Below are 20,447 nucleotides of genomic sequence, written 5' to 3'. Positions count from 1 at the left end.
CAGAGCTATAGTAGCTGTTATATGCAGCAGATTTCAAGTTTAGGTTTTAATTTTTGTTTGTTAAGTTACTTGAATATATCAAATTCTTTAACAGAAACATTTGGTGTCCTTGATATTCACTTTAATCTGAAAACAAAACTGTTCATTTTCATCGATTAAAATATCCATAAAATATTTTCCCTAAATTTTAAATTTCAGCTTTTGATCTACATAAATTGCCATCTTGAATTGCATACTGTATGTTGCATGATGCTATATGAAATAATATCAAAAGAAGCAACATTGCGGGGTTTTGTTGGAGTTAAGCAGAATTAGGTTATTGTCATTTACGTAAAATGGGAAAAATCCCTCCTGGAGATAAAGTTTTTGCTTTTTTAAAGTTTACAAATCTGAAATGAGCTTAATCCATTGTTACTTATAAACTATTCTAGTTTGGCTTATCATTAAAGAAAAATATAGTTGTGCCCTTCTCTTCTCTCTTTCCATCTACGGAATCCTATCCCAATTAAGAAAATTATTCAAAAATAAAATATTTTTCTCATTTCCCTTTCCTCTCCTAGCTAAAAGATCTGAACTCAATCCTTGCATTTTCAATGCAGGTAAGCACTATTTGTTCATGTCTCAGGGACATCCGGAACCTTTAGATAATCAGAGTTTCATAAAAATGAGTTTCAGTTCCTATATAATTTTTGGATTTGGGGGGCGGATAACAGAAATTAATTCTGGATAGCCAGGATTTAGATAGTGAGGATCTACTTATAATTCAAATAAAACCTCAGTTTTCATTACAGGAAGATTAAAAATAACTCGAATCAGGAGATTTCTATCTCCTGATTTAGCTGAAGGGAATTTTGAGATATTCAGTATTTTACCAGTTCTTCCATTTAATCTGTTTCCTAACTATGCTGTGATATCATAGATGTAAAAAAGGTGTTCCTAAAAATGCTTTACATCTAAAATTTTTAGCTCTGCAGGCATCAGACAATCATGCTCTCTAACCACAATACACAGTACATTTGGGTTAGTATCTCCCCTCCCCCATCAGCACCTTCTGCAGATACTTAATCCACAAACCCCTCACCTCCACCCATATGTAGCATATGGCCACTAGTAATAATATCAAGTGGACTCCTCTGAGCGTTTTGACCGTCTGGTGGGGGGAAGGGAGCTCTAAAAGATAATACTCAGCTAAAATAGCAACAGAAAGCTTTACAGTCAAACATTAATATATAGAAACCTAAAATTGATGATCCACATAAAGAAATAATCCATGACAGGAATCCATGTCTAAAAAAGAAAAGAAAGGGAATTTGAGATTTTTTTCTAGATGGCTTCTGTAGTTTTACTTAGCAAAGAATCAGAAGCTTCTGCAGCAATTAATTCAAATCAACACATGATTAGCTTTGAAGTTTAAAAATAGCCTCCATGCCTAAGGAGAGACCAGTTATAGGAACTCATGAATGAGGCATATAGCTGATTTGTAGCAGAGGCTGGACCGGCGCTAGTGTTTTTAGTGCCCTAGGCACACGGCCATTTCGCCGCCGCGGGAGCAGCGGACCGTCCGCAGGAATGCCTGCGGTAGGTCCACCAGAGCCGCCTGCCACCCCCCCCCGGCAAAATGCCACCCCCCCCAATAATCCTGGTGCCCTAGGCGATTGCCTAGGCCGCCTAAATGGAAGCACCAGCCCTGAGCAGAGGGATTAATTTATGTCTATGAAATCTGCTGCTGTTTGACTGTGCAGTCTGGATTGGTAGATCATAATCTTTTTTTTCTTTAGATAGGTAGACTGGGTGCTTGTGCAGTAAGGAATAATATTGATTATTTTAGATTAGTAAAAACCCAAATAATAGAAATGACTGAATTTGTTAATGCATTTGTTTTCACCTGTATTACTGAGGAAACCATGAGTTTGAGAAAACTTGCTGGAAAGTGGAAGGAAAACATTATATATACAAGCAGCAAATCTGAAAAGCTGTTGGAAATCTCTAAAGCCCTTACATTTTTTTGCTTTTTATTTTGTTCTTGAAAAAATATTGAATTTTTAAAAATATATTTATATTATTTGTGTAGTGAAGAGTACCCCCCCATTTTAGAATAAACCCTGAAATCAAATTGTCAATTTCTAATAAGGCTAGTGCTACTTTGCATGTGTTGTTTTTTGTAGTAGTTTTAAAATTAATTTATCAAGCTTTCTTTTTTATTGGAAAATATTTAATTTCAATAAGACTTTAAAAAATCAGCTCTTTAGAGAATTTGTTCATATTAGCACTTTAACCACATATTTTCAAATACATGGTTTATAATACACTATAATTTTTGTAACAATTTGTACAAGAATCTAATCATTATTGAATACGTATTTCCCAGAAGAGTTTCTTCTGATTAATGAATAAATTTCTCAGAAGTGGTTGATAATATGGCTTTAAAATATTAACAGGTAGTGGTATTTTAAATAATGATGACTCAGGATTTTATGCTCTTTTCTGGTAATTTTCTTTCTTTCTTTCTAGATTTTTGCCATGTCACTTTTCTGCTGTCCCCAAATCCTTAGTTTTTCTTATGTCTCTACCCTGCAAAAACAAAAGAGAAGACATTTCAGTTTCCTAGTCTCTGTGCCACATTCTGGATCAACATGTGCTCTCTATAAAGGTGTTCATACCTGTTGTGAGAGCAGCACTAACAAGCTCCTTTATTCTGATAAGAGGCAATTAAAATGTATAATCACACCTTCTCTACCGTCCCCTGCACAGATTATTGCACCTAGGTGCACCTGTCACTGGATTGGGGTTTTGTGTTTATGGGTGGTTGCTGAGTCTGAGTACTTACCTAATTATATGCCACACTTCTGCCCTAGCCTAAAATGGTCCTGTATGGCTGCTGACCATTCCTCAGGCCACCTGAGACTATGACTGTTCTGGGAAGGATGGGCAGATGACTTCTCCCAACTATCCTATCTTGACTGTAAATTTTCCAGAGAATACTCATGCTCTGTACCTGCCAGAATTTGCCCTCCCATAAAGACCTATTCCAGCATCTTTAAATATGTCTTTTTGCTTATCATCTGTCTTTGAATCATGAAGCATATGCAGTCCTTTGCACATTTTTTACCATTCTTTTTTCCAAAAAGCAAAAAGAGACGCTATCTAAACAGGCAAAGAACCATTCCACCACAGACATGGTAATGTCATGGGCAGAAAGTACTGATGCATGAGTGGAGGGTATAATAAGTGCCTCTCCTGGTGCTGCAGCTGCTGCCAGGTGCCCGGTTGCAGGTTTGGTGGGGGGAAGTTTTTGCTTTATTATTCCCCATGTGGATTCCGGGGTGGCTGAGGAGGTGGTATATGCTATTCAGCTTCCTGGGTTCATCAGTAATCTCCCTGGACTCTAGTGAGATTACTAATGAACCCAGGAAGCTGAGTAGCACATACCACCTCCTCAGCTGCCCCAGAACCTGCATGGAACATATCAAAACCTCAGGTTCTTCTTTGGGAAGAGATACTGTCATGCTGCAGCATTTCTCGGGTGGCTTGGGGTTAGGGAGGTGCAGTGCGGCTGCAGCTGGCCCAGGGCTCCTCCGGCCACGGAAGGAGGGCACTCAGGGTCCCCCAGGTGGGGGAGGCTCATTATTCCAGCTGCAGGGGGGCAGGGAGTCTCATGGTTCTGGCTGTGAGGGGCAGCAGGGGGCTCAGAGCTCCAGCCCAAGGGGGATGTGAGCGAAAGGTGCAGAGCCAGGGGATAGCCTCCTCAAAGATGGGCTGCACCCGCTGCCGATGGACTGATGCTTCTGTAGAGCTCTCCCTTGGGACCAGCAGATAATTGTCTTATATCTTCAATTTACATCATAAATTGGGCATCCTTGCTGACAATGAGACATCTATTGGTATATCTCTGCATCAGGAAGCTGGGTGATGTTAAACTTATCGTTATTGCTAATGCAGAGTCCTTAGTTTTTTTTCTTTTTTAAGAAATTCTTTCTCTTGGTGCCTACAAGTTAATGAAAGACATAGAGGAAAATATTGGTGTTACCCAAGAACCTCTTATGTAAAAAGTTAGAATGAAATTGGTCAAGTGACATTTAACTATATTTATCAAATACTCTCTGAACTAATTTTTCATGTTGTTTATTCTGAAAAACTTTTTTATTAAATTAACAAGTGAGCAGCATTTTATAATCTTGTGAAATTTGTATTCATCAAACTGAGTAGATAAGGTGGAATAAGAAATATGTTCAGCACATGCCAAAAAAGGTGAAGCTTTCAAAAAATGGCATAGCCTTGTAGTCAGGGAAACAATGCCAATTCAGGAATGCAAATCTTAAAAAAAATTCTGAAAAACCTGGCATATAACTCAGTCCATGGCTGGTTAATTTATGTGGCAGATACCCAAAGCTGACACTATCTGATGGCATTACTGAACAGTAATAGGATCCTGTTACTTTTTTACACTCTCACACACAAATACACACACACACACACACACACACTTTTTTAAAAACAATCTTCCTTTTACATTACATGACGATATACTGACTTGTAGGGTTTAGTCACTCTCTGCACCACTTGGTTGGATCTGTTATGATATGAAATTAGATTTGCTCTTCTTGGCCACAGAGGATTTCAAAACTGTTTCTCATTCCATTGCCAAAACCTGTCCAAAAAAACTAAAAAACCATCACTAGCAGCAGACTGCGTTGGGGAAGTTATAGTATATCATAATGCCGTTAAGCCAAAACAAATCTTGGCTACTAGGTGCAGATAGAGATGTATGTTGATGTGAAAAGTGTAACAAAGATTTGCATTACTGCCTTCTATAGTGAAATATGAAGTTTCCTTACACTCATGTTTGAAATGTATGTACAAGTAATATTTTCTTAAAACTCAGCCTTAATATGAACACTCATTACAGCTTTGTTTTGTGTGTGTGTGTGCTCTCAGAAATTGGCTACTCAGAATTTTACAGTAAAATACTAAGGGCCAATTCTATAACCATTAGTCATGTTGAGTAGCACTTCCACATGCAGTACTCCCTTTAACTTCAGTGAGGAGTGATGAGTAGGGGTTGCATAATCAGGCCCTTGTATAAAGGGAGAGAAATGATAATGGATATAACATACTGACATTCTTCTTTGAGAATGTGTCAGTGTAGATCCCACTGTAGGTGTGCATGCACCGCATGTGTGAGAGAGCAGAAAGATTTTTACTAGCAGTGTCTCCTGGGGGCACACATGTATCTGTGACTCCTCAAGTGCGCATACAAGAGCATAAAGGGTGAGATGACTGCAACCCTCCATCAGTTTCCTCTTACCACCAGGGGCAGCCACAAAACCTAGCAAGTGTCTGAATGGCTAGCTGTTAGCTTTGCCTAAGTCTTCTACAAAACCTTGTACAGATTGTACAGACACTCAGAAGCTTTCTGATTCTTCAACATATGGCCACTGTGCTTTGTATCAACTCATCTGAATTGAGTACTGATAGTTAGTTCCCCTGTTTGTACACACAACTCCCTCCCCCACATAGACTCCTCCATATAGAATTATGTAACATGGACTTGAAACCGGCAAGCTTCAAGCCCTGTCCATCCTGTGATGGGCTAAGCCCCTTGATAGTTGGATACAGCAGGTGTCTGTTCCATTTAGGAGACTGCACACATACTGAACAAGAGTGCCTATCAGTCTCTGCAGCATACAATCACTCTTTGACTAACACAGCTGAAATTACTCATTCCCATTGTCCAGGGAGGACACTGCTTGCTAGTCCACCTACAGTGGGATTCACGCTGACACATACCTGAAGAAGAAAGGTTACTTAAATTACAGCAACTGTGGTTCTTTGAGGTGAAGTAATCTATGTGGATTCCACTGTAATTGCATACAGCACGCACAGATGACCCCAACAGGTGCTGCTATTGAAGAAAATCTCTGGTCTTGTGTGCATGAGGTGCATATACACCTATAATGGGATCCATAATGACTACATCTTGAATAACCACAATTACTAGAGGGTAAGTAACTGGTCTTTCCCTGATATTTAATGTGAGTACATCTAAGGGAATGGGTTCGTTTTCTCCTAATATGATCCACTGTGAAGCAAAATATGGAAGCTTTATACTTGGAAGCTGAGAACTCATCTTTAAAAGAAGGGAATGCAAATAAATTAGTGGAAAAAACAGAGATTGAAGAGAATTCCTGGAGTATTTAACCTTGAATCTGACACTGATAATACTCTGATTAGTCTGACTTTCTTGAAACTTAGGTTATGATTAAGGTGTGTTTGTAATAGCACACCTAAATGTTAAACTAACTTAAAACTAGGCCTTACTAACTGGTTTGCTATATTTTTATTCATTATGTATGCAGTTATTCACATATTAAATAAGACATAGGGTACATTTTTCAGAAGTGCTTAGTTGACTTAGGGGCCTAAATCCCATTTTCAAAAATGACCTAGTCATTGAAAGTCAATGAGACTTAGGGATCTAAGAGTACATCTACTCTGCATTTTAAAATCTTGCAGCTGCGAGTCTCAAAGTCTGGGTCTACATACTTGGGCTTGTGCTATAGTACTAAAAACAGCAGTATGGATGTTGCAGCTTGGGCTGGAGCTTGGACTCTGAAGCCCACCTCCCACCCTGGGTTTTATATTCTGAGCCTGAACATCTACACAGCTGTTTTTCGTGCCATAGTGTGAGCTCAAGTCTGTAGACCTGAGCTGTGAGACTTCTTGCTGCTGCGGTTTTTAGAATGCAGTGTGACATACCTTAAGTATTTAGGTTGCTTTTGAAAATGTGATTTTAGGTGCTTTTGAAAATGTTGCCCATACTGTTCTATATTCAGGATACACAGAAAAGTCAAACAATAGTAATTGTGCTCTTTTCCCTTCTTTACCTCTTTCAGGATTGGCATACATATGCTGATATTAAAATATAGGCTACAAGATTACTAGGTAAACTGAAAAATATTGTGAAACATGTTAAGACAATGGAGTGTTGCAAGGTTTACCAAAATCCTCGTGACTTGTTTCTGGCATGTTGTCTTTGCAGATCAAATAAAAAGACTTGGGGGGGAGAGGTGCGGCAAACATTTTGTAACATGAGATATGCCTCAAACAAATTTACATCATTTCCCAAAAGTAAAGGAAGATCTCAAAAGACAAAGGATATGAAATTAAAATATTTTTCTTCATAGTGCATTTCATAGTATTTTTTCATTGACGTCAGACAGATAAATTGCAAGAAAACATTGTATTTCAGCATTTCAGTTTGTGGTATTCTGTATATAGTTATGGTATATGTAGGATAGGATAGGAGAAACAGTACAAAACCAGAATGATTGATAGTAATAGTGCCTGTTTGGAATATTCCTCTTCTCAAAGAGAGAGATTTAGTTTTTGTACATATGTGTTAGGTGACTGAGTTATTTGTCTTTTATCGTGGGAAGTTTCTTGACTGATGAAAAAGATCTTTTATGTCTCTCTCCTTCTTCTTTGGGAAACTAGCATAAAGCTGGAGTTCCCTCATAAGATGAGGAAAGAAGATGAGTAAGACGACATAGAGCACCACATTGGCAGCATTTAGATCATAATAACTATGAATAGTCAATAATCAACATCTATGCAAATAATGGGAATACAACAAATGCGTATTAATTTGATAATTTAATTTTCATGAGTTATCAAAATGAAATTCAAAATGATCAAAATTAAATTATAAAGCCAGTAAGAAAAAGCTTGGAGTATACTGGCAACCATAAGAAGAAAGAATACATTTTAAACATTTGATTATTCTTTAAAATAGAGCAGTTCTTTTTCCAATGGGAAAAATCACTAGTTTATGCAGTGCCCTGTTTGGCAGTGTTTGGTGTATGTTCAGCTGAACACGAGTGTTTTTGGCTTGAGACCAGTAAGGTATCACATTTTTAAATAGTATAATTTATGAGTGCTCATATTTGCTGAAGCAACGAGGAGTCCGGTGGCACCTTAAAGACTAACAGATTTATTTGAGCATAAGCTTTCGTGGGTAAAAAACTTCATTTCCTCAGATCTGAAGGATGTATTCGCTGAAGGTTGATAGGGTGGAAGATCATACTGGCATTCAGAAACCATGGAGGTAGGATGTGAGAACAGGAAGTGAATTTCTGCAGGGAAGTTGCAGGCTGATTGCTACTCTAAACCATACATGCTGTAACTGTTAGAAGGCAGTTTGTAGATATACAGAGAAGAAAATAAAGGAGTGCTTGTTTTAAAGACTCTGCTCCTCTGTTCTTCTACAGCAGCATCACAGTGCATATTTTTGTCCCAATTTTTAGATAGCCACTCTGAAATTAATTATCATAAATCTTTTGATGTTTATGAAATCAGGAGCATTTTCCATCCAAGAAATTAATTTTGAGTTGGAAAAAATGGTCTGTGAATTTTCATTTGTTCAGTGAATTGCTTAGGACACCTGAAGAAAATGTGCTGATCTAGATATTCTGAGATACCTATATATAATTTGTGGTCCATTGAAACATAAAGTCAAACCTAGTTGATGAGAAGCAATTTAAGACTACTTAAATTGTACAGGAAAGTAAAGAAATTAATAAGTCTACTTATTGAACCATCTTCATTTGCTGCCTTCTTAATGTTTGATAAATTAATTCTTGAGTTTTTTCTGTAACAAATGTTTTTAATAAATATAAAAGTGGATTATCCAAACTAGCTTTATTAGAAAAACTGTCAAGTATAGTTCCTTGAATAGCCTTATTAAATAAATTAAATATTGCAGACCCAGATTAGAATAATTTTTTAAATTATGGACCGTTATGCATTTGTAAAGCTTTTAAGTAATACAGACAGGAATAATTTCAGAAATGAGAATTAGAGGTGTGAATTTGTTTTACCTGACTACATACTGAAGTTAGGTTAGAAAGAAACCTGGGAATCGAATTTTTTGGTTTTATTTCTAATTTTGCCACAGACTCAGTGAGAACATCAGCAAGTGATTTAACCTCACTTAATTGGTTTCGCATCTGTAAAATAAATATAATAGTACTTACCTCACAGGAAAATTGAGATGCCATTAAATTAATCTGAGATCTTCATATAAAAAGCACTAACAGACAAAGCCCTGTGAACTCCATAGCAAGCTGATCCTGAATTCTCAGGTGAGGAATCTTGATATATGGATTTTCTGGATTCAATTGAAACAGATTGGAAATTGTCTGGTAGCTTGATGTATATAAAGAAATTGAGAGTTTTAATGAGAAAAATATGAAAATGGATTACACAATCAATACAGTAATTCCTCTGTTATTTATTTTAAAATTTAAATTCAACTTATTTTATACTGTCCCCACATCTGGAGATTTTAATATGTCACAAATATTTGTATATCATTGCATATTTATTCAGCTGGAGGTTTTAGAAGCCAGATGGGGACAGCCAGACATTTAAAGAATTTATTACTTTTCTCAGCAATTGTTGTCCCTTACTTCAAAGAAGCATTGATAAATGGGACAATATTTTTGATACTGCAGTCTTTTCACCCAGCTGTTTGGTGGCAGGAAGCACTGGGAGGTAGGCGGAGGAGCGGGGATGTGGCGCACTCACGAGGGGGAGTTGGAGGGGAGGGGAGCTTGGCTGCCGGCGGGTGCAGAGTACCCACGAGTTGCTGGAGCACCCATGGAGTTGGCGCCTATGGCAGACCTCAGGAAATAACTCCACGGGCCGCATGCGGCCCGCAGGGCTCGTGTTTGAGACCCCTGGCCTAATCCATCTAATGGTAAAGTATGTGGTGCAAGGCAATATTCTAGTGTGAAGAACAAGTGAGACTCTGGGGAATTATTTTAAACTTAAACTATTAGATACACTCGGGGTGCAAGTTCCTGAATAAACATGGAGGCATTTAATTATTCCTAGAACAGCTCAGAACTCTGTGTGATCAGCAGATCATTAATAGCTTTTAAAAAAACATTTTAAATATATAAAGCTAAAAAGAGAAGAACACAAAGTTAGGGAAACAGAGAGAAAGAAGGGTAAGCAGAGTTAGGGATTTGGGATTTTCTGCATTAAATAAACATCACAACATTTAGATCATCCAGGGCAACCTGGTCTCTTGTTTGAATGGGAGAGACAGCATCTAATGTTAGTTATGTTACTGGCATATGATGCTAGAAGTGTTAAATAACACTACTGGCATGAGGTGCTGGTAGAGAAGAGCATGGGAAATGGGTAAAGTAGAGATGGAAGGAAGAATAAAAATGCCAAGGGAAGAGTGATGATTGGCAGTAGGAAAAGCATATAGAAAAGGACATTAGAGAAAGGAAAACGGACTGAGGCAGAGACCAGTGAAAAGAAGTGAAACCTATTGAGAAGCTTATTCAGGTGTGGGGATGTCACATGAACAATGAGAGGGATGAATCACCTTATCTAGGGTAAGAAAAAATAATAGTGTAAATGTTGACCCCCTGTATTTCAGTCATCGTTAGGGCAGTGTCCTATTTAGACACATCTCTGAAATAGATCTTTTACCCATTTAATAAAAAATAATTTAATTTTAAAGACAAACTGGGTATCTGGACTTGTTTAGGTTGAACTTATAATGGGCTGCATGCATTTCTTGCTTTTGATGATAAGTTCTTTAGGTCGTCTACAGCAGTTATTACACCACTTTTCAGTCCTGGAGGGGAGAATAAGTCCAGGAAATAAAGGAGAGGGACAAGGTATAAATATCTCTCCTGCCAAAGAAAACCACCTGAAAAATGGATACATTATTCTCAGTGTACTCACAGCACACCAAGTGCCCTTCCTTAAACGGTGGCTACTACTGTACATTGGTGGGATTTTTCCAGTGAAGTACCATATGGGTTGTTAAAACATACATTACCACCCACTCTACACAAAATGAAGCCAGCATTCGAAACACAAGATACTTGATTTTTCTTTTCAACGACCATATAAGCCAGTATTTGATGTCAACAAATCTAATCGCCTGACTGATCACATACTGAGGTATCACCATTCAGACTGGTACACCAAACAAAACAGATCACCTAGCAACAGAACACAAAGGAGGAAGGAATTTAAACAGGATTTTAAATAATTTACTAGAAATACAGAATAATCACTGAAAATTTATCTTGAAAATCCTCTGTCTCTAGAAAAAGAAATTACTGCTTTAAGTGATATCCAAATTATCTATAATATTTCCATGATTCATGTAGCCCCTTTCACCAGTGTTAAGGTGCTTAACAACAAAGAAAACACTATAACAACAACCAAAGAAATCAATACACAAAGCATTCACTTTACTAAAAATATTTAGCTGTGTAATTAAAGTAGAAGAACATTGACATGATGACCTAAATTTTATTAACTCTCACTTCCTTTCCCACCCTACCTTTCTGCAAGAGAAAAAAAATCTTTCTAATTACTGGTATGAGAGCAAAGAGAGGCTTTCACCTTTAATACTTTGGCTGCCATACAACCTTAACTCTTTATTGCAATATTTCACAAACTCAGGTGAGTTGCTAGTAAACAACACATTTAATAAAAGCAAAGTTTAATTCAGAAAATACAAAGAGGGGTAGCCATGTTAGTCTGTGTCCACAAAAACAACGAGGAATCCAGTGTTTCCACCTTAAAGACTAACAGATATATTTGGGCATAAGCTTTTTTGGGTAAAAACCCCACTTCTTCAGATACATCAACAAACATGTGATCCTATTTTATATGGAGAATATTTTTACATGTAGGAAAAGCAAAAGTTTTATGGGAGTAAAGGGTTCTACTAGGTGAGCCAAGAAGTTGCTTCTACTCAGAAGATGCTAAATTAAAATATCTGCCATCAAATATTTGGATAAAGAGTGTATTTAAATAAATACAAACAAAATGTTTATCTGGTGTAAAAACCTTATTAGAAAAAATCACAGCACTCCCATCTATTTGTCCATCAGTTTCATGAAATTAAATTTTACATTTTAGAATTTTTTGTCCTAAATTATCTAATAAAACATCATAGTCAAACCACTCCATATAATAGTAATATATAAAGTTGGTCACATCCTGTTATGTCTCCTTTCAACCCTTTTTCTTCTCAAATACATTCGATTTTCAAGGTTACTTATAGAGCAGAACTGAAAGAAAACAAACTTATCTGCTATTTGCCTCTGAGTCTAGCCCACTGAAAAACTGAGGTCTAACTACTTCATCCTAAAGCTTACCAAATGATATTACTAGGGCTCTCAAGTGATTAAAAAATTAATCGCAATTATAAAAAACTAATCACGATTAATTGTGAAGTAAACAATAATAGAATATCATTTATATAAATATTTTTGGATGTTTTCCACATTTTCAAATATATTGATTTCTATTACAACACAGAATACAAAGTGTACAGTGCTCACTTTATATTTATTTTTATTATAAATATTTGCACTGGAAAAATAAAAGAAATAGTATTTTTCAATTTATTTAATACAAGTACTGTAGTGCGATCTCTTTATCATGAAAGTTGAACTTACAAATGTAGAGTTATGTACAAAAAAAAACTGCATTCAAAAATAAAACAGTGTAAAACTTTAGAGCTTACAAGTCAACTCAGTCCTACTTCTTGTTCAGCCAATCGCTAAGAGAAACAAGTTTGTTTACATTTGCAGGAGATAATGCTGCCCGCTTCTTGTTCACAATGTCATCTGAAAGTGAGAACAGGTGTTCTCATGGCACTGTTGTAGCCAACGTTGCAAGATACTTACATGCCAGATGTGCTAAAGATTCATATGTCCCTTCATACTTTAACCACCATTCCAGAAGACATTCGTCATTCTGCTTGATAATGATCCAATGCAATGTAGACCAACAAATGTTCATTTTCATCATCTGAGTCTGATGTCACTAGCAGAAGGTTGATTTTCTTTTTTGGTGGTTCAGGTTCTGTAGTTTCTGCATCAGAGTGTTGCTCCTTTAATACTTCTGAAAGCATGCTCCACACCTCGTCCCTCTCAGATTTTGGACGGCACTTCAGATTCTTAAATCTTAGGTTGAGTGCTGTAGCTATCCATAGAAATTTTACATTGGTATCTTCTTTGTGTTTTGTCAAATCTGCAGTGAAAGTGTTCTTAAAATGAACAACATGCTGGGTCATCATCCCAGACTGCTATAAAATGAAATATGTGGCAGAATGCAAGTAAAACACAGAGCAGGAGATTCTCCCCCAAGGAGTTCAGTCAGAAATTTAATTAACACTTTTTTTTTTAAGAAGCATCATCAGCATGGAAGCATGTCCTCTGAAATTGTGGCCAATGCATGAAGGGACATACAAATGTTTAGCATATCTGACAAGTAAAGTGTGAACATCTGTTCTCTCTTTCAGTTGACATTCTAAATAAGAAGAGGGCAGCATTATCTCCCATAAATGTAAACAAGCTTGGTTCTCTGAGTGATTGGCTGCACAAGAAGTAGGACTGAGTGGACTTAGTTTTGTTTTTCAGTGCAGTTATGTAACAAAAAAATCTACTTTTGTAAGTTGCGCTTTCATAATAAAGAGATTGCACTCTGGCAGTTGTATGAAGTGAATTGGAAAATACAATTTCTTTTATAATTTTCACAGTGCAAATATTTATAATAAAAATAATATAAAGTGAGCACTGTAAACTTCGTATTCCATGTTGTAATTGAAATCAATATATTTGAAAATGTAGAAAAACATAAAATATTTAATAAATTTCAATTGGTATTCTGTTAACAGTGCGATTAAAACGGCAATTAATCATGACTCATTTTTTCTAGTTAATCGTGTGATTAAACTGTGATTAATCAATAAACTGTGATTAATCAATAGATATTACGTATTCAGATTATCAGTTTAATGGCATGGCTACACTTGCAGATGTAAAGCACTGTGATTTAAATCTGCCTTTGTAGAACACAGTAGGGAAAGTGCTGCAGTCTGTCCACACCGACAGCTCCAAGCACACTGACATGGCCACATTTGCAGCACTTGCAGCAGCATTGGGAGCCGTGCATTATGGGCAGCTATCCCAGCATGCAAGTGACTGCAACGTGCTTTTCAAATGGGGGGTGGGTGGGATGCAGTGTGACAGAGAGTGTGTTGTGTGTATGTGCGGGGAGAGAGAGTGGGTTTTTGAGGTGCTGAGAGTGTGTCAGCATGCTGTCTTGTAAGTTCAGACCACCCCCCCTCCGCCTCTCTGTCACTCACTCAAAGCAAACAGTAAATGTTTGCTTTTTCTTGGAGCTGATAAGCAGCCAGCTTCTCTGGAGCTTAATAGAAATGAACTCTAATTTTCTTGAGAAATTCTCTCACATCTTGATGACATCTACCAAGTCAGTCTCTCCACTCAGGCTCTCGCCAGTGCTTTTGGAATGTGAGAAGGTATGGAAATATCTTTAGATCATGAGATAAGTATATTAGCTAGATGTTTCTCTGGAAATGGTTAGCATCATTGATGTTAAATTGTCATCTTTAAGTTCAGCGTTAACAACCCATTGAGATGAATAAGCTAGATCACACCTCTCAGAACTTATTGTTTAAGAATTTCTGAAGATATAGGAACACAACACTTCATCCATTTAAACTCAGTTTACATTTTGAAGGTGGACTTTACAGCCATAAAGGAAAGAAACATAATTTTGTGTAAATGAAAGTTTAGATTCTGGATTACAAATCTTCAAAAACAGATGGATTCTTTGACGAATTCAACACCTGTGGATTTGCAGAACACACAGGGCGACAGTAAGGGAAATGTGATGTATTCTTATTATTTTTGTTAATGAATGCTGGGTCAGCAGATACTTATAAAAATGAAAATATTTATAATATGTTTATTGATGGTGTTGACAAAAATAAGTGAGGTGAAGAAGAGCTCTGTGTAAGCTTGAAAGCTCTTGAAAGTCTCTTTCACCAACACAAAAAATGTAACTTAGATCTTAATAAATTCCCTATGAAAAGTAAAGAGATTTAAACTCAAATTTGAGGCACCTGGATGGCTCAGAGGATTTAGGAATAGGGTATGGAGCTTTTCACCTCTAGGTCACTGTCTTGAATCTAGCCCAGTTTGGTAATAATTAAGGATTATGATTGTACAATGCCTGTCAGTGGCTTATGTGAAATGGGTTGGGGGACTTTGTCCTTGCATCCATTCATGTTCAGCTGATTAATGACTATGACCCTGAAATCTTCTTCAATGTCACTGCCTCCCAGGACAGAGTCCCCCATCCTGAACATATAGCCTATGTTCTTTGTTCCTGGATGTATACATTTACATTTAGCCATATTAAAATGTATATTACTTGCTTGTGCCCAGTTTGCTATGCAATTCAGATGGCTGTGAATCAGTGACCTGTCCTTTTTGTTATTTGTCACTCCCCCAACTTTCATCTGCAGACTTTATCAGTGATGATTTTTTATTTTCTTCCAGGACATTGATAAAAATGTTAAATAGTATAGGGCCAAGAACCAAATCCCCGTGGGATCTTACCTGAAACACACCTGCTATTTCCTATTTACAATTACATTTTGAGATCTATCAGTTAGCCAGGTTTTAATCCATTTAATGTGTGTCATGTTAATTTCATATTCTAGTTTTTTTAATCAGAATGTATGGTACCAAGTCAAACACCTTAGAGATGTCTAAATATATTATGTCAATACCATTACCTTCATCAACCAAACTAGTAATCTCATCAAAAACCTGGGATCAGTGTCAGGCTGACAGGCTTATAATTACCTGAGTCATCCCGTTTTACCCTTTTTAAAAACTGTCACAACATTAGCTTTTTTCCAGTCTTCTGAAACTTCTCCTGTGCTCCATTATTGAAAATTAAGATTAACGGTCCAGCGAGCTCCCCAGCTAGATCTTTCAAAACTCTTGATTGCAAGTTATCTGGACCTGCTGATGTTAAAATATCAAAGTTAGTAGCTTCTATTTTACATCCTCTGAGACACTAGTGGAATGGAAAGAGTGTTATCACCATATAATGAGACTACATAATCTGTTTTTCCCCAATTATAGAACAGAAATATTATTATTTTCTGCATTATTATTGATAATTTTACCATTTCCATCTATTAAAGGACCATTGTCAGGATTCCTTTTGTTCCTAATATGTTTTAAAAACACTCCTTATTCTTAATTCTGCTGGCCATAGATTTCTCCTTGTGACCCTTTGCTTCCCTTATAAGTTTTCTACAATTCCTAACTTCTGATTTATATTCATTATTATCAGCTTTTCCTTTGTTCCATTTATCAAATATGTTTTAAAAATTATAGCTGACTTCACTTCCCCTCTCTCTCACAGGTCAGTTTTTTAACCAGGATGGCCTTCTTCCTCAATTTTGGTTTTTTATCCATCTAGTAAGGTAGTCTGAAATGATTCCCAATTATCATTTACATTTGTCTGATTAAGTTCTTCCTCACAGCTGATTTGGCCCATAAATGTTTTATCTTTGTGAAATGGCCCTATTAAAGCACTAAGTATATATATTTTATGGGTCTGGACTTTATTCTGCTTGTACACTATAAGTGTGATCACCAACTCTCTGCAGAAAAATATAGTTTGGTGAGAGCACAGTCGTTAAGGTTAACAACTCTCTATTGTCCCAGGTCTGTTAAGTAAGTATGACAGCCCCTGACAGCAGATGGTGGATTCTACATCCACATAGAGGCATTCCATGATATAACAATTTCATAATAACTTCATAACATAAATTAGAATTCATAAATTGTACAGACAGATTCCCCCAAATTTTCTCAGATCCTCTTTGCTTTGAATTGCCTTTTATTTTCTGGTATGGAGCTTTCCAATTACTCATTTTCCTTTGGAAGAATTACTTGGTTTGATCTGGTACTTACAGATTACTTAAACTGCCTCTCCTTTCTCACAAGAATTTAGCATGTAGACATCTTTCTGGTTTACAGATTGCACCATTGTTAGTTCAGTGACTGACTCTTCACAAACCAAATGCACTTTTGCAAAAGTCTCACTGTTATAAAGAAATGTGTTGATTTTATGTTACTTATGAGATGTAGTGTTATGATGTATGTATATTGGGGAGGTTACGCAAGTTGTACAATATAAGGCCTTCATGAAGAGGTAGGATTTTTTCAGAAAAGATTTCCTGATCCTTTCAAGACCTGACAAGATTGCACTCACCTGTGAAAGGCCTGCCTGTAGAAACTTGTTTCAAGTAAAGCATAGCCAAATGTTCATTGTGTAAATGTGGAGATACCTTGTCTGGAAGGGCTGTTAAAGAGAGAAAAAATGAGAAGGAAAAAAATAAAAAGTCGATGCATTCATACACTCATTCAAATGTTTTAGCTTCTCATGAGTTCTGAGTTTGTTTATATATATACTAGAGACTTCCTGCTAAGAGATTGAGTACTGAGGTAACTTCACATTAGTGACTGAATGTACTTTCTAAAAGTCATCTTTATTGATCCCCCTCTCCCTGCTACCATAGACACAAATACTGTGTCTTCCTGAAACTGTTCGTAAAAGGCATGATTGCAGTATAGAACGTATACATTTCAGCCTTCCATTTCCAGCCCCCAACGTACTGAGAAGATAAGGTGAAATCAACTTAAATGGAGGGATTTCAGCCATGATCTCTATGCTCTATGCTCCATGCCACTACAAAACTGTAAACATTAGAATGGTTTCAGCTTGTAGTCTGTCTATTGGCTATAACTGTTAATTTTACAAATAACCTTTCTGCTATTGCAACTTTCCATGAGCTGAGTTGGGACACAAAAAATGTTTTAATTCCCTGTACACCAGTGTTTTTTAAAAGATCAGTTCCATCTTTACATCCTGGTAAAATTCTATTCCACCTACAATCTGTCTGGTTTTGAACAAAATGATTTGAACCACTAATGGAGAATGTCTTCTTGAAAGGTGTTTTTTGTGTGTAAATATCACATCAGTCTGAAGAGTAAGTTTCAGGAGCTTATGTCCATTCCACCACTCTTGAATCTTCAAAAATATAATATATAGCAGTCTCCTTATGCCAGATTTATACCTGAAGTGGTTTCAGACCTCCCCTTAAACCAGTATTTTTCAAAGTTCAGATCATGACCCAATACTGGATCACGGCATGTAAGTCAGTGGGTCACCTTGCTCAGCACCCAGGGACCCCACTGGCTCTGGTCAGCACCACTGACTGGGATGTTAAAAGTCTCATTGGCAGTGCTGCCCAGATAAGGCAGGTTAGTCTCTACCTGTGCCAACACCGCGCTGTGTCCTGGAAACGGCCAGCAGCAACGGCTTCTAGGCAGGGGAGCCATGGGACTCCACTTGCTACCTCCCGCCCTGAGCACCGGCTACTGGTCAATGGGAGCTTGGGGTGGGGGGGATCCAGTGCCTGCGGATGAGAGCCATGCGGAGCCTCTTGTGCGCCTCCACCTAGGAGCTGGACCTGCTGCTGGCTGCTTCCAGGGCACAGTGCATTCTGCAGTTCCAGGACAGGTGGGAAGCCTGCATCTGAACCCTGACTGCGGCACTGACTGGGAGCCGTCAGAGGTAAGCCTATGTCCCAATCCCCTGCCCCAGCCCTGACCCCCTCCAAACCCGGAACCCCTTCCTGTACCCCAAACCCCTCATCCCCAGCCCTACCCAAACCTGCAACCCTAGCCCAAAGCCCTGACCTCCTCCCATACCCCAACTTCCTGACCCAGCCCTGAGCCCCCCCAAACCCAGAGCCTCTTCCTGCACCCCAATCTCTCATCCTCATCCCCACCCCAGAGCCTGCATCCCCAGCCCAGAGCCCTGACCCCCTCCCATACCCCCAACCCCTGTCCCAGCCTAGAGCCTGCCCCGCACCCTGAGCCCCTCATTCCTGGTCCCACCCCACAGCCCTCACCCATGCACCTCAACCCTCTACCCCAGCCCTGAGCCCCTCCCACACCCCAAGCCCCTCATCTCCAGCTCCGTTGGGTCACAGGCATCAACAGTTTTCTTCAGCTAGGTCCCCAGAAAAAAAGTTTGAAAACCATTGCCTTAAACCAATGTCTTTGCCAGTGTTTTTTCCCTTGTCCTCTTTTGTCCCAAGGAAAGTTAATCAGACATAAATTTGTTGAAAGCTCTCTCCTTATGTGATTAAGTCTAAATCTTTTGCAACAAATTAATATTGTTTTTCCTTATGGGGGAGCTAGAGATGATGTCTAAGTGGGAAATCTAGTATTGAGCAATGCTTTTTAAATCAATGTTGAAGTCTATTCAAGCTTGTTATTAAGAAGCAAGAAGTCTTCTTTTAAGATCTGTGTACTCAACCTATTGCAGAGGTGGAACCTCTGAGGCTTACTTTTAACATGTTCCCATTTCGGAAACATGTAGAACGATGACATGAAGTTCAGTCCATGCCTTTTGAGAGCGCTGTTTAGACACTGAGGATTCAATGGATGCCATCTTTGGCAAAGTGGTTTTGCAATCTCCTTTTCATTGCTAGCAGGATGGATAAAAATCAATGATTTTTTAAAAAATAAATAAAAAAACAATTTTTTAATTTAAATTGGATTTTTTTTGATAAAATAATTTTTGAGGGAAAAAACTATCTAAAGATAGTTTTAATTAAGATACATTATAGCTCAAAGATATCTCATCATGGAATAGGGATTATAAATTTGAATTCTATAGTATCAGATAATATATGCATTTAATGTTTAAGAAAAGTTTTATAAATGAGTTCCAATAGTTCATCAATTAGGAAACCAATCTTATGTGGTACCATGGGCTTCTGTATAGATTATTTAGGTTAATCTTTCTATCTATCCAATGGGACTCAGCGCTCAGTCTAGAAGATACCATCAGAGATGCTTAGTTTTGCAGTTCTCAAACTGTGGATTTGTGTCTCCAGAGATAATATGCTTGTTAACAGCAAAAATGTTTTAAACAAATAAATAATATATAGAGGTGAGAAATAGTTAAATAAAACAATTTAAATGTCTGTCTGGAGACATTCTCCTCCTAATACATCATAGCAAGAAAATCCTGCAAATATTAATGATTAACCTGTTCAGTTGGAGATAGTTCACCTCCCAATGACTTCATAATATCTGCTTCAGTTACCTTTGGTAAATGAAATAACCAAACAATCATTCATTTTCTGATATAGCTATAAAACTAATCTGAAAAGTTTTCAAAATAAATCACTTTAAAAATGTATAGTGTGTGCTTCTAAAAATGAAACCTACTTCTATCTCTGAGTTGTGAAGAATATGTATTAAGGTTCATAGGCACTGACTCCATGCGTGCTCTGTGGCTGGAGCACCCATGGGGAAAAATTAGTGGGTGCTCTGCACCCACTGGCAGACAAGCTCCCCTTCTCCCTCCGCCCACACCCCCAGCGCACTGCGTCCCTGCTCCTCCACCTACCTCCCAGTGCTTCCTGCCCGGTCACCACCAAACAGCTGTTTGCACACTCTGGGAGGGATGGGGAGGAGCAGGAACGTGGTATG

The 20,447-nt window shown here is 37.8% G+C and overlaps 2 long non-coding RNA genes across 6 annotated transcripts in view; one reads left to right on the top strand and one right to left on the bottom strand.

The window, feature by feature from the left end:
* Nucleotides 1–1,637: 1,637 nt before the first annotated feature.
* Nucleotides 1,638–20,406, bottom strand: LOC127052027 (uncharacterized). 4 transcript variants are annotated; one of them, XR_007774659.1, is made up of 7 exons: nucleotides 20,184–20,297; nucleotides 19,295–19,434; nucleotides 17,149–17,238; nucleotides 15,723–15,887; nucleotides 10,857–11,027; nucleotides 9,033–9,204; nucleotides 1,638–2,571 (listed from the first exon to the last, which is right to left on the bottom strand). It is a non-coding gene; the product is annotated as an uncharacterized LOC127052027 (long non-coding RNA). The 4 variants fall into 4 exon arrangements; XR_007774661.1 differs by lacking the exons at nucleotides 19,295–19,434; nucleotides 20,184–20,297 and adding an exon at nucleotides 20,365–20,406; XR_007774660.1 differs by lacking the exon at nucleotides 19,295–19,434.
* LOC127052029 (uncharacterized) overlaps nucleotides 14,257–20,447 on the top strand; it is a 57,492-nt gene continuing 51,301 nt past the window's right edge. For both annotated transcript variants that reach the window (XR_007774663.1, XR_007774662.1), the window contains exon 1: nucleotides 14,257–14,368. This is a non-coding gene — a long non-coding RNA (uncharacterized LOC127052029). The remainder of the gene's footprint in view (nucleotides 14,369–20,447) is intronic.

This window comes from Gopherus flavomarginatus, chromosome 5 (assembly GCF_025201925.1).
Source record: "Gopherus flavomarginatus isolate rGopFla2 chromosome 5, rGopFla2.mat.asm, whole genome shotgun sequence".
Classification (NCBI taxonomy): domain Eukaryota; kingdom Metazoa; phylum Chordata; order Testudines; family Testudinidae; genus Gopherus; species Gopherus flavomarginatus.
This window is presented reverse-complemented; position numbering and strand designations above follow the sequence as displayed.